We start from the raw sequence: 13,983 nt of genomic DNA, 5'->3' as shown, positions 1-13,983 counted from the left end.
CTTAAAATACCTTCTAGTTGCAGGGACAGAACTTGGAAATAATTTCTCTCTTGGTACATTCGGTGAAAATTAACTTCTCCTTCCACATCATTGTTGATTAAATGGTAGCCATTTCAGTACAAGTATATCACCACAATAAAGTAGAGCCCTTTCATTACTATATTTATGAGTCAACTGGTCTCATTCATGCCTGTGACTTGCACACCAAACAAAATATGTTTTCCAGTTACGAGGCTCAGAACAATGAGGGCAGTTACAGGCAAAGAGTTCTGACTTCTAATCTGAGACCATGGAGGGACATTTTTGTGGTCTCTAGGATGTCATCAAAGTCTTTGTTGTTAAGATCTTACTAAAAGAGACAGATTTGAAGGGTTTTGTCAAGCAGAAGCTTGTATTAACTTAGCTGAAGGGGGAAAAGATGCAACATCTGGACTAGCTGGTAATATACGTGCAAAAAAAAGTGTGAATACTGTCAGTTACATTCTTAGATGGACCTCACAAATATTAAATAACCTAACTGAAAAATAAATCCATTAAAGAAGAATGCATTTAAAAATTGTAGAAAGTGTATTGACTTTATCCACATTTAGAAAAATACCTAGGTATCCTGTGGCCTCTTCAGAGGTTTGATGTAGGTAAATTAACACTGTGTGGAGCTATAGAGCTTGTTCTTTGGGATATTTGACTTAGCATCAAAACAGCAAAAGAAAAGGGGAAGTGCTACATGAACTTCTGCTTTTAGCCTATGCTGCAATAGTCACAGTTTTTCAGTCATGGAACTCTGCCAACTTTTCAGCAGTTCCTTGACAGAGTTAAATAGATATTTTCCTAAATGTAATCAAAGCTCTTGTTTTCAGTTAATAAAATAAAAAAAGAGAGAGAGAGAGAGAAACATTTCAGCTTTTATAGACTGTACGCATAAAACTATTGAGTGGGAAGCAAAGTGACTGGAATGCTGGCAGAGCAAAATGCAGTTCTGTACACCAAGGCTTACTTGTTCTGGTAAGCATGCTATATATCACTGGATGCCAGTTTTTCAGCTTGGATACTGCTTTGGATACTGCTTTTATAATTTGGCTTAATACTTATGGTAAATAAATAAGGACATGCTCTGGCAGAAGTGTTTTCATTATTCATCTTTTTGGAATGATATGATGAAACACATCACCATCATTCTTCAACATTCTTGGGAAACACAGGTGTCAGAATGACTATCTTACAGTCTCATTAAAAATAATTACTAGGTTTTATTAAAAATACTATACTTCTATATCAAGAGTTATTTTCCTGTTTTACTTATGTAGGTCAGTGAAAATTACTGGTGAATGAGAAATGGGACCTAAAACCCTATTTTGTGAAACTTCTAAATCTGCTTTGCAAAGTATTGCTTGCATAGCAAGAACACTTAACTCACGAAACATGGCATGAAGTGATGAGTCACTTTGTTTTGGTACAGACTGTCTAGCAATTATTAGAAACTAGTGTACCATGGATTAGGTGTCATAAATTAAGGTAAGTGTGCTGCTTTAAAGGTAAAGCAGCAGAAGTGAACCTAACACAAAAGAAATTATAAGTCAGGGTTACAATTTAATAAAAATATTACAAGGAATGCAATGATACAAAGAAAAATTGGCTTTGCTCCACAAAACCCAGAAGTATAACCCAGCACCGTGGGGCACAAACAGAATGGTGTTCATTGGCCCTGGTGCTGAGTCCCCCCTCCATGGTAAAAGGAAGGGAAAAAACCTGCTGGTGCAGATGATGGGCACAGTCCAGTTGAGAGTGGTGGTCTCAGTCCTGTCAAGGTTCTGGTCCTGCTCTGGATCCAGCAGGTGGCACCAGAAGTCCCAAATCCCAAGATTATATACCTTCAGGGAGTTCCACAATGGGTGATCTGACTCTGTGAGTCATGAGGTATTTCTGGAATCATTGATGGCCCACTAGCAGACATGACCCCTCAGGCTGGGTGTGAAGGTGCTAATGACTCCCTCCCGGAGGGGAACTATCACAACTCCTATCTCACAGGCTTCTTTAACACCCAGCTTACATCCTGAGGGGTTGGGTGTGCCCTGGGCAGCTGCTGCAAATGGTCCATTGTTAACAGTTCATGGGAAATGAATAGAGGGTTTAGAATACACAGCTTTGGTGACACTCACATGGTGATAAACTGGTCCCAGCTGCTGAACTAGGACAGTAAGCTAGGCACTTCAATAGGATGAAATGGTAAAGAGCCAGGATTTTATAGAATTAAGGCCAAGATTTTACAAGTTTGAAAGGTCATGTCGCTAAACAAAGAAATGGCATAAGTCCAACAGTGATGAAGATGCTTCAAGATCACCCGACGGATGAAGTCAGGAGACCACTACCCAAATTTCAAGCCAAAAGGAAAATTCCGCCCAAGATTTTGCCCAGTCATTAATATGGAAATTAGAAGGTGTAACTATGAACTCAAAACTGTATAAATGGCTTATTTTACACAGACAAGCAAGCAAGTTTTTGCCCAGTATCAACTGGCTTGCTTCCAATGTTGTTAATAAGTACCTTTGCTGCTAAAAGAATAAAAAAGTCTCTTAGCAGTTATTAATTTTCAGCATCACTGTCCAGCTCTGAATATATTGAAATAATCTCTGTAATGCGAAATGTACATGACTTATAGAGGACAGATACAAGAAGATACTTAGTCAAGCAGGTGCTTAAACTGCCTCAGTGACTCACATTGGCTTCGGTGGTACTTAAATTGAACCCTCTAGTTATACTTTTAGTGTGCCATTCTATACAGACAAGAGGTTCTTATTTACACACCAAGAATTAGTGAAGCACGCTTTTAATGCATTCTGAAAACACAGCTACAGTATCAGCTCTTAAACACTTTTTTGTGTTTTGATGTGTTTTACCCTAACAAATGCAAGCTTAATTTTACTTTACTGATAGTATACAGAACATTGTTTTATCAGTAACTTCAAAGCGTTCTTGCCACTTTAACGGGGTGGGGTGGTGGGGGGACTGCTGTTCTCACCCTTTCACATCAAAAAGGCACCTGAGAGCAACAAGACCGATCTAAGGCCTCAGGGCTGCAGGCTGTTGAGTAGGATCTGACCAAGGGGTAAATTCTTGGAAAAGGATGTGAAAAATTATTGTACATGACCTGAAAAGAACTACAAATGTGAATATACCTTTAAGAATATGTGAGTGAGAACATGCCTATGTTTCACTATTCAAGACTGATAAGCTAGAGTGGAGAAACAGGATCAGGGTCCATCTGTGTCCATGCACATGTGAGCACAGTTTGTGTTTGCATGGGAGACAGAAAAGGAAAAGATGAGGGAAAAAACACTGCAAAATCTATCAGGCTAGATGGTGTGAATAAGGACCTGATTTTCACTGTCCCTTCCATTGCAAGACACAGGGAATATCCAGTGAAGCTTGCATTTGGATAGGTAGTGAATGAGCTTATTCTATCTAAAATTAGATGGAGAAAATCAGTGTGTCTGCTTCTTGAGTAGCCTATTATGTTGCAGACACATTTTCTCACAATTTCATTCTTTTTTTTGCCAAAATGAGTTTATCAGATAGTATGTATTGTTACTTGAAGCATGTGAACAAGATTGCATAAGGGTTAAAATTCAAAATGCCAAGAATCAAATTCGTTGTCATTTCTGTGTCATCTCCATTTGGGACGCATAATACATAGTCCACAAGCAGTCCCCAACATTAAATGAGGCAAAACTTTAATCCTTTAATCACAGTGTCCAATGATCTTTCTTCAGCTTTTACTCAGGCAAAACTTTTCAAAATGCCATGTTTTTGTTCTTTGACGGAATTTTGGAATTTTATCCCCAAACCTTGTACAAATAGAATTCTAATTAATCTCTCTTGACTTTTTTTTTAAAAGGAACCTTAGTGACTCACTAATTACAAACTAAATTTTAATAGATGGATTTGTATTGTTTTATTTTCCATTTCATTCCTTTGGCAAACATCCAAGAGCTTATGGGAAGGCACACAGACAAAACTGGTCTTGAAACCTTGCTTTATCAGCTAAAATAAATTACCCACTTGCAAGGTAATTTGTAAGCAACCTTGTAAGCAAGCACAAGACGTGTATAAATTAAGTCAGTAGAAAAATTAAGTATATAGATCTAGTCCTTGCAACTGTTCAGTTTTTCAGCTTCTGGTGAACATAGAGATTTACAACATCTCAGCACCCAACACAATTTAGCTCTAAGTAAACATGGGGAAACCAGGTCTGCCATTGCTCAGCAAAATCTAAAGAAAATCTAGATTTAAAAGAAATGCTTTTCTTGAGTCATGTGGCATTCTTGGACTTGTGAGACTTCTATACAGTCCTTGAAATACTGAGATTTCATCCCTTCTTCCTTCTCTAAGAACTGGATTCCAAAATAATACACCTCTTGTTGAGAGCTCAAACTAAAATTCCCATGTTACAGACAGAGTCCTATGCTATGTTGTAAAGGTATCCAGAGAAATTCCCAAATGTGACATGAATATCTGAATTAAGGAGCTGAAAACTCATCTTCTGTCAGTAGAATAAAAGACTTGCAGAAATACAGGATTTTGCACCAAGAACAGGACATTATAATGCTAACGTTAATAAACCCTGTGGAAACACATAGAAATCTGGTGTTTCAACATGTAAATGACATGTAAAATATTAGCTTCCCTCATGTCAATAGCAATCAAAGATACCACTGTTATGCCTGTTTGACAAGAGCTAGGTATAATTTAAAATGTAGGAACACCAGACTGGATTAAAAGTTTCTCTTGCACAGTGGTACTCTGACTGAGCTGCTATTAGTTATGCAGGTAAAAACATTAACAAATGTGTTGTCATTTCATTTTGTTTTGTTTTGTTTTGTTTTTTTCTGTGGCTGTTGGCACATATACTGCTCAAGAGAAATTTGAAATCTGAAATATGCAGAGGAGGGCAGGGGAATAGGAGTGAAAACCACTAGTCTAGCATACAGAGAAACCTTTATTAATTTGCTATCAAATTCCCTTTTAAAGAGTTCCATTGAAATCCTGTTTCAGTTTGAGACACAAAGTATGCCAGAACAGGAGTTAAGTAACTGAATACCAGCACAATATTCTTTGCTATGAAACTGTTTTCTTTTCACCTCCTCAGGGCTGCTTAGTGAAACTTGTTTCAGATTTTTAGCAGTCCGTTTCCTGTTGAGATGGGAGGAATCATGTGGGGGAGGATCCTATTTGCCATCTGTCATTATCTCTTTTTTAGTAATTATTGCCTTTTTCTTGCAGGTTGCCATGGGTGTGGTTTTGGAGTTTTTTTCCCTATAGAAGGTGATATCTTATTATGAGATCTTGTTTATAATTCTCCATTATTCTGCTTGGTAATAGGTCTTTCTGTAGCACCTGAGCTGATGGCTTACTCAATTGACAATCACATGATTCCTTACTGTGACACCTTTTATAACACTATATTTAAATTAAAAGTCGTTGACTGAGCATGACTGTTCAGTAAAGGCAGAACTACTGCAAGGATGGTCTCTAGCACTTGCTATTGAATTATCAGCCCTACAGATCTTCTGGGCTGCTCATTTGTGAAAGGCAGCACAATTGCGGAGTCATGCTATGTATCTGTCAGAAGCAGATGTTAAATGACATCTCATTAGATTTAACCAAGTTTGTTATGTAAAAAAGGGATGAGGATGTGTCACTAAAGCATGTAACCAATCCTCCTAACTTGAAATAAGATCTGTCAGCAGCATTGTGGTTAGCTCAGCAGAACTTATCTGTAAGAGAAGCTGGGACAGCTTCTGTTTCTTTATTGTTATTTTATGGAAGAAAATTCATTTGAGTGGGTGCAGGGATTGAGTGAGCTGTATTTCTGCTCAGAGTTTTCCATGCTCTGCTGGGAGCTCAGACTGTTCTTTCTTTTGTGTGGAAAAAAAGTTGTGCTGCCGTGAAATGAAGAGCAAATGGCAGTTAATTGACTTTTAAGATTTTTTAACAGACAGCTATGTTTGGGTATGAGTAAATATATTTAAGTGTCTGTGCTTGCCTGTTGCAAAAAAATCCCCGAAACCAAACAAAACCAAAAACAAACAGAGAAACAAACAAAACCAAAAAAATCCCAAACAAAACCTTCAATATATAAAAAGAGCTATATGCAGGGTTGTGGTTAAATACTACTGTTAAAGCAGAAGGAACATACATACTGCAGAAGTGGCTGCTCTAAGAGTAGGAGTCATAGGAGACATCCTGCTCTAGTACAAAGATGATTGCTATTAAAACTGGTAATATTGAAGACAGGATGTTTTATAGGAGGGCATGGCCTCCTCCTTGTCAGATGGCTATGTGTAACAGAGGGCTTTAGCTACCCTGTCCAGCTGTATTGGTGACACTACCAATGCACTCTCTGGCCATGGGCCCAGGACCACACACAAGCCTTGCCTGAGCTGAGCTGGAGGTAGTTTTGTACTGAGCCATGTCCCCTGTCATCCTGACTTGCTACTTTTCCTGGCTGGACCATGGCCCCATGCTCTAGATGGCTGCACCTAATTGGATCCCCTGGGTGAGTCTTGGACCTCATTAATCACCTTACCTAGCAATGGGTTGTTGAGAGATTATGTCATCAACCCTGGTCCTGTGTAAGCACCCTGGCATTGAGCCCTGATGGGGAGGACATGGTGCTGAGGTTGCTCTCTACTGATTCGTAGCCTCTCATGGGGCAGCCCTGGTCTTGCAGCTCACCAACAGTTTACCTTGCAAGACTAGTAAAACTAGTTATATGTGGATTGTAGTGAAACTACAATGTGACTTTTGTTCCTTTAATGTCCTTCCCTCTGCTTCTATTAAGGTATGTGCTTACCTTCTCCATCAGTAAAATATATTTGGAAAACATTATGAGATTCTCAGATAGGAGGTACTCTGTTGATGCTTCACAAACTTACAAAACCATGAAGTCAAGTAATTAAATTGCTTTCTCAGGAAATTCTTTGCTTCTTGTGAAATAGATCAAATGATAAATAGCAAGATTCAGTACAAAAAACAGTCCCTTTTTTGAGTCTTCTTATGTGCACTCATACCTAGGATAGAAAATGGGGGCCAAAATAAACTATGTTGTCCCTTTTGAAAGCAGCCATCTGAGTTTTCAGTGTAGTTACTCTCTTTTTCAGGAACCTAGTCAGCTATTTGGCTGCTGCTTTTACATGCAGCTCTTTCCCAAAGTTAGAAGTTCAAATAAACATAGTACTGTGATGCTGGGATGTAGGGCCTGCTGTTTGGGCAGACAGTTTATGAAAGCAGGTAAGTACTTCACCATGTTCAAGTACATTTGCTGTAGTATAGTCTGCTATACTTCAGAGAGCTTCTGTAAATACATCAAAACTACTGGTATAATGCAGCTTGCAGCACTGAGATCTACAGTGACCAAGTTTTGGAGGAAAACAAACACAAACTTATCCTGTTGTTCCAGCCCATCAAAAACCAGAAGACAAACTTTTCTTTCTGAAGAAAAGTGGGCTTATAGGAGGCAGTGTATCCTATTAAAACATTAGTAAAAAGAACAGTTCTACTTAAATCTACCAAGGAGGATAAATTCAAATAATTACACTCAAAATACAAGCCAGATTACCTAACTCATTCTAGTTTCATTTCTCTATCTCCCTCTGGCTTTTTGGATGTAATTAACAACTTTAAAACTTTCGGGGATGTTCATATGCCCAAGGAGGCATTTGAAACACGTTGTATCACTTTTACCCCCACAGACTGGCTAGCACAATTGGTTTCAGCCACTTTTGTTGGTGGGCTTCACAGGCTGTATCTTAATGGCACAAAGCCCAATTCTGCAAAAAGCCATGCCATGTGTCTGCAAACTGCACACACCATGTTAGCTGTGCAATGCCTGCAGAATGAGAGCCACAGGCAAGGCAGTAACTAATAACCTGTACTCTGTACAGTGCTCCCACTGTCAAGCAGCAATGAAGTAAAAGACTGGTGTGGAGCAAGCTGCATCTACCTACACATGGAAATGATTTGTTCACAGTGATCACCATGCAGGGCTGAAGAACAGTTTACCTTATCCTTTTTCTTTATTTTGCCTTTTCCTTATTCCTGCTGTGAGGCTTGTGGTTTCTCAACCAGCAGTGGGCCTCTTTAGTAGAGCATTTACTTTGTGACTCTGCAGGATAAGAGCTGTTTTTCATAACAAGTAAGATTTCAACATACATCAAACATGCACATGTTCTTGTTCTCCTGGGAAAACCCCAGATTTGAACAAGGATCTGGCCAGTTTCCACGGGCAAAACTTTTCTATTAAAACAGACTTTTGCTTCAGTTTATAGGCCTAAGCAATAAGAGTATCCAAGTAGGAGCTCAGTAGTGGATAATTGCAGTTTGTTACTCCTGGTCATTAAAAGGGGTTGAAAGAAAATTAATACAGGCAATGCTTGGTGTTGTTTTAAAAGTTAACAACCCAAGGAAAGCTGGTGTCCTCACAAGGATAGACCTCAGGTTGTGCTGAAAAGGTTCCTGTAATCTTTAAGACGGGAGACAGAATTGGAGTGGGTCTCATTATTACCATGTCCAGGACCCCCAGGTCATAAGACTTGACTCAGTTCCTGCTACCCCTTTTACAAACTTTCTGAGCTCAAGCTGTAAATGTTTTTCTTTACTGCTTTCACTGAAAAGCTTCTTCTGACCCTCCTACTCTAAAACTCTCGAGAAGCCTAATCTCCACAGTGCGTTTAGCAAACAGGCACCTTTGTTTCTATGCCACTATTGTCTCCTAAACAATTTCGTTCCATCCTGGTGGACTATTCCTCCAATAACCTGTTATGAGAAAATTTGCTTAACAACTATCCTATCTTCACTCATAAACTGGCACAATTCAAGATGTACTTGAGTACTACAAAAGGCAATGACAAAAAGAAAAACTATGCAGGCCTGGAAACAGGAATCTTAATTATCTGTTATGATTATGTTTTGAAATAACGTATCAAGGAGCAAGTCATATGTGTAGCCCAGAACTGGAGCTAAGTTATACATGCAGTTGTGCTGCTGTAACTGACAGGGTACCTGTTGCAGGCAGAATGGAAGCTCTGGACAAGCTTTATGAGGGATACCCTTCCTTTGAGACATGAGACGCATAAAAAGGACCTACATGCTTTCTAATCTCCTTTTCAGAGAGGAAGCTTGGTTCAGTTGGATCCACTCCTAGCCCCAGACTTAGTCAACAGTTTACATCTAAAGGATTACATAGGTGTAACTGAGCCTTTAAACGACTTTGCCCTGCAGGATTAAGGATGGCAAACCAATTATATTTATATAAAACATTGATTTATTTAAATTGATGGTTGTAATGATAATGATTAGACTAAAAGATCTTAATCAGAATTATTTACTACGTTGTATAGCTCTAAGTACTAGCACAGTGCACTATTTATTGAAGCAATATTGAAGCAGTTATATTAAAGCTAGCAAAATAATTATTACATAGAGATGTTTCTCACCTATATCAATGACCATGGACACATCTCTTGTGCAGCCTAGAGGAGTAACCTTGAGGGGTGTTCCCACTCAAAGGAGGAATCTCTACACATATTCCTAGAAGGGATATGTTAGATGACTCTACCATTAAAAAGTCGGACAGGCCTTTTACAGGATAAAGTGATTAACTATCACTCATATATCTCCAGGCCAGCTGTGTCACCTCAGCAGCTTTACACAAGTTATCAGTAATATCACTGGTTCCTTTATCAGGAACTTTGTCTCACCATTGCCAGTTTGTCAGGAAACATCTGTTTTCCTCAGAATGCTTAACTTTGGGCTTGATGAGTGAAGCTGATCTCAGCATTCTTTGAGAACAAAAGTCGCGTGTCCCCTCTTCCACCTCTACCCATCACTGATGACTTTTGCGAATAGGGTTTTGTTCAAGCTTGCTTCCCCCTACTCTAGGCAGAGCATTCTGCTACAGTACCTGGGGCACACCACTTAAAGAATGAAGCTCAAAATATGCCGATCAACAAAAGATTCATGATGTATATCAAGGCCCAGCAGAGAGCACATGCACAGATTGATGACTTTTGGCTCAAGAAATTCCATGGCCTTTTCTACATGAGATTAAGATCCTTTCCATCTAGTTGATTTTCCTAATAATTTCCTACAATTTTTTTTTTAGCTTTCTATATTTGAATCAAGAACTTTTTAGTTTCTGCCCATTAGAGCTCTCCTGTCAAGCCAAATACACAACTAAATCTCAATGTTTTAAACAGGAACCAGTCACCTGGAAGGACTAGGACTGTTAAATTATCCCAGCACACAGTTTGGCTTCCAGAATAATGGTGCCTGCAGTATCGGAGATAGAATAAGTCAGCAATGACTAATTGAGCAGAATTGGCTTGTGCCTTGAAATGGCTTCCACAGTATGTCTTGTTCAAGGTGTCTTGACTAAAGCAAGAAAATGCTTCCTACTCATGGACTTTTTCCACCTTATTTCTCTAGTGAGAGGTACAGTTGTACAATCCAGCATTGTGGAAATCCTGGGATACCTGTCACAGTCAGCTTCCTCCCAGTGATGGTGATCAGGGCTTTGATCTTCTGTTCTCATGCAGCAATTGTTATACACATTTTTAGATTTGGAAAACTTGACAAATGTATGGAAGTGAAGTTTGAGATTTGTTATAAAGAATTCAAACAATTCTTCATACCCTCTAACAGAGGGGCAATTAAAACAATGGAGCCAGTAGTCTCTTCTGAAGTTAAACTGTTAAATCTATATTAACAGCAGAATGTATGGGAAGGCGGGAACCATTCTTATTCACAACATACACTAGTCTTCATCCATCTCTAAGAAGATTCATGTAAATAAACTTCACAGGTGGGTATTAACCAGATTCTTTGTCTCTAAATTTGCTGAATCAGATTCTGCTTCTGGCTTTGAGCATGTAACTTCATCCAGAAGCAGGCTCTAATCTCTCATATCTTCACCAATATCTCAGCAAGGTCTACACTCTCTGGTTTATATTATACTTTACAGCTCTTTAAAAGCATAAGGTATGTGCATGGCAAACATACAGAAAATCAAAGACTTTGCATGGAGGTCTATATATGTTGTTTCTGCTCAATAAATTCATAGCTGTTCTGCCTCAGTTTTCTCACCAGTCTGAGGCAGGTCTGTGGACAAGGAGTGCAATATTTTGGGGATATACAGAAACATCCCTCAGCAGTTCATAGCTTCTTACATGAACTGGGAAGTTCTTTGAACTCACAGTGCTCCTTCTGACTTTGCTATTGTCACAAAAGTTTTGTGTCCCTCTTGAAAAAAGATTGTTGACCTTCTCCTGTTCCCTTTTCCCACCACCAGCTTCTGCTTTCTCAGTGACATTCTCAATCTGATATGTCTATACATTGATATCTAGCCTCTCTTTTCAGCAAGGTTTGCATTGTTAAGGCTGCCAATCATCTATTCTACTTCTGGGAAGAGTATGTTCATCATCTCACCTGAAAAAAAAAAAACATTCACTTCATACACAAATACTATTGTCCAGTAGCATAGAAATCCTCTTGCTAGCAACATTGTGATTAGAACCCCAAATTTCTGACTAGATGGATTTCCTACCTCATCACAGAAAGCCCTGCCTTCACCAGCTGAGACTTAGGTAACCATCTTGCCTCACTTCTTGAAAAACACATGTGTGTAAGAAATGAATCTAAACCCACTCTCCAAATTTCTATTGCCTTATTTCCTTATGTAAAGTGGTTTCTCATACAAATTTTGTACAAAAGCCATCTCTCATCTCACTTGGAAAAACCCATTAAGAGAAGATGTTTGTGAGTAAACAAACCTTAGCTGCAGAAAAAGGCACTAAAGGTAAAAGCCAAAAGTAAATACATCTGAACTCAATAATTCTTTAAAGTCAGCTTTTAACAATGTTTGCACAGTGCACTTACCTGTGTCAGCTAATTTTTACCATATGGCTGCATATTGAAGATGAGTGAAATATTACCAAGCACTGGTTATAAATCAGTATTTCAGAGCACCCTTGACAACATGATGAAGAAAAACAGGATATTTTGTTGAACCAGATGGCAGTCATTGATCTCTGGCTATACTTGCAGGCCACATATTCACCAGAGTATAAGAAAAGCCAGATAATTATAAAGGATGTGGAAGCTAATTTGATCAACATATTTACAATCAAAGTTCATTTTAGGTTAGAAGCGACTTCTGAGGTGACTTAGTTGATTCCCTTCCCCACAGAAAGAAAAGGCAAGTTTGAAATTAGATATCTTCCTGTAATAGTGACTCTTTACTGTATAGAGGTGATTTGTAAAACTTTTCTCCAGTGCTATTTTGTGAAGTAGGTAGATACCATTTTTGGTGGCCAGCAGCATGTTTCTGTTAAATGAAGGAAGAAATTCTGTATGAAAAGATGGCTGCAGTATTCCTTAAGAAAGAATAGGGTTTTGTTGGCAATCTAAATTTCTAAAGGGCATTTTCAACTGCTCCCAGTAAGCCATAGTCAGACTCAGCTGGTAGTTTTCTACTATGTAGAATTAAGTCTTGAAAGGCATTTCAACTGGCTATTAGAAACACCTCTTCCACTTCATTTTTTTCCAGATATAATTACATTCTTGATGTTAACCATTGCTCTTAGCCATGTTTGTGCTAATGGGAGTCAAGTAAATGGAGTTAGTTTAGGCTGTTGCTGGTATGAAAGTGAACTTTGTACAAAAGAGCTAATCTTCCTCTGCTTTATGCTTCTAATCACAGACCAAACTGCAACTCACAGCTACTAAAAACATTGCAGTTGTAGAAAAGCCCAAATAAACCCGCTGTAAGCCCTTAAATCTCTAGTAAATATGAGCAGGAAGACTAATCACCCAATTTGCCAGTCACTCCTGTGCTACAATGGCAAAGAGCTCGTTTATAGTAAAGCAGGTCACAGAATTGGAGAAGTAGTTTTTCCTTAGCCAGACCAGAAGTAGTAAATACTTACAAACCAGTTTTTCTCGGCTTGCTTGTGAAAAATGGTCATCATTAAAATTCAGTGAACTGTTTTTGATGATTATAAACTACTGAGTAGATTCTTTGCACATTTTCATACAACATTCTGCCAACTTCAATTGAATCCTTACTTCTTTACCATATACTAACATAGTATTGCTTATGACATTTGCCTAACTGAGACAAATATATGGAGATGAACAGAGGAGATACATGTCAGAAAAGATATGAAAGGTACCTATTATGTCACTCTAAAATGCCAGGTGAGAGTACAAGTAAGTTTTAAAGTCAAACCTTACAGATTATATTACATCTAAAACCACCTAATATTTTTGTGGTCTAATAACATGAGCTCTTGACTCACTGTAATGTTCAAAACTATAAAAAACAAACCCCCCAAAAGCCCCTAACAAACAAAGCAAACAAACAAACCAACAAAAACCCTCCAACAACAACAAAAAACCCCAAACCATTCAAATATTTTGCAGGCAGTTTATCTGTATCTGAAAACTCTTGCTTCCGCAGTTTCAAGATAGCAGCATGTAAAACAGTGAGTGAAGCAGAAGGAACAAAGACTCATCGTATCACACATGTATCATATGCTCAGTGGTTCACAGTAAAAAACAAGTCATGCATGAATTCGTTGACACAGACAGATTGGCCAAGCTGCTGACAAGCCAGCTTTTATGCTCAGATGTCACAGTCATCTTCATCAGTATCCGGCAAGAGCTGCTAAAAGTAAAAACTTGTGAGCCAAGATACATTTCTGGGTATTCTTGTGATTATTACAGTAAGTATTGCTATTGTTCCTTTCATAATGAAATGGAGTGGATAGGGCATAGGATTGTTGTGCAAAACTGAGCTCCCTCTGTCTAGGTATGCCAGAGGAAACTTTTCAGTATACAGACCATTAAGAGGGAAAGTAGGGTAGTGTTTGTCATGTCTGCAAAATGGGCAGGAAGTCCTGCCCACACTTCTTTGCTCACACCAAGGCA

The sequence above is a fragment of the Pithys albifrons genome, chromosome Z (genome assembly GCF_047495875.1).
Source record: "Pithys albifrons albifrons isolate INPA30051 chromosome Z, PitAlb_v1, whole genome shotgun sequence".
In the NCBI taxonomy this organism is placed as follows: domain Eukaryota; kingdom Metazoa; phylum Chordata; class Aves; order Passeriformes; family Thamnophilidae; genus Pithys; species Pithys albifrons.
The sequence above is the reverse complement of the archived record's forward strand: the minus strand, read 5'-3'. Positions refer to the sequence as shown.